Below are 1,652 nucleotides of genomic sequence, written 5' to 3'. Positions count from 1 at the left end.
TGGAGCCCTCTAGTGGATTGACTATCAAAAGATACCTGAAAAATCTACGAGTTTGACGGCATTAAATTTCAGTTGACATTTTTCAACTATCAAAGACTGAAGAATATGATATCGTAGTCAATTTTGGTGGTTAAGTTAATTCTAGAATGCTTAATAAAAAATACATTTTCGATAATTGACCTACGAAGAAATATGAAATTTGACGAATTTAACTTGTGTATTACCTTCACCCAGGTATTATATTTATATTACTTTTACCCTACCTAGCTAACTCTTTCGGATGCCAGAATTGAAAAATGTAGGATGTGAAATACGGTAACAAAATTGCATTAAGAACTTCATCAATGGGAATAAGACATCTTCCCTACCTAATGATTTTCCTGAAACAGCATCGAAAATGGTTGCTATTACCATCCCAGATTGTCAGAGAAATTGTTTATGAGAATAAGTGCACGCGTCAACGTAATGATACATGACACGTCTATGACGTACCTTTTACCACAAATATTGGGGTCGGAAACTGTACTTTTTCAATTATTTCAGCTTCAGTCAAGCTTTCCTATTAAAAAATGATGGTGAATTAATAAAAATCGAGAGGAATTATATTAAAAAGAAACAATCAATTCCTAACATCAATTATCAGGCATAACGCAATCTGGGTCTCTCTCAAATGATAAACAATTAGTGGAAAAATTGCAGCAATCAATCGTATATCACTCTTCGTGATAATTATCGATTCGAGCGGCTTGCTGAGTGTTCTCCACGAACATGTCACCATCTGCAATTTTTCCTTTCTTTTGACAAATTTTTCATAATTTCTTCAGCTTTAATAAACTTCAGTTTTACTAAACTTTGAATCAGGATACTTCTGCAGTGCCATATGCCATTTCTCTTGAACACCCATAATATTCAGCAATTCACCAGCCTGATGGAAAAGTGCAGGACTATTTTGCAAGGAAGGCCATTTCGCGAAAAATGTAGCTTCAATCTTTAAGCGGGCAATGATGCCTCTCTTTGAGTTACATATTTATCATTCAGTACTGTTTCTACTCTTTCATCTTTGGGATCGATCGAATCATTATGATGAACGATTAATTTAAATCGTTTGGCATCAAGTGTTTCTACAGTCTGGTTTGATAGTAAGTCCGGATCGTGTTTTCCTGCAGCACAGCAACACTCGTCGTGTTTTCTGTTTTTCAAAGGAGAAGGGTTATCCTCAGCTTCATCATCGGACTTGATATCAGCTGTATGGATTCGCGGGCATTTTTTCCCTATCTTTATCTTTCTGCTCATATCACCCACTGCATTATATAATTGAACAGTTCCCTCCGTTGATCTTCATAAGCATGTACTCCTTCGTGACATTGTCTCATGATGTCTGATGGAATTATCCCCCAGAGTGTGACGAAAATTTGTTCGTTTCTTAGAGTGAAGTACTTATAACATCTGAAAAAATACAAAATAAATGTATCTAGTTATTAGTAGTTATAGTTATTAATGAATACGGGCTCACAAAAATTATTTCCACCTTGTGGTACGCGTTGCGAACTTGGATCAGCTCCACTGTCATCAAGTTGAGTTTTGTAAAAGCATGAGCGCAAGAGTTTCTCTTGATGTGTCTGCCATGGCAACTAACATATCATCTTCATCAA

This window comes from Fopius arisanus, unplaced genomic scaffold (genome assembly GCF_000806365.1).
Source record: "Fopius arisanus strain USDA-PBARC FA_bdor unplaced genomic scaffold, ASM80636v1 scaffold00068, whole genome shotgun sequence".
NCBI classification, from domain to species: Eukaryota; Metazoa; Arthropoda; class Insecta; order Hymenoptera; family Braconidae; genus Fopius; species Fopius arisanus.
The sequence above is the reverse complement of the archived record's forward strand: the minus strand, read 5'-3'. Positions refer to the sequence as shown.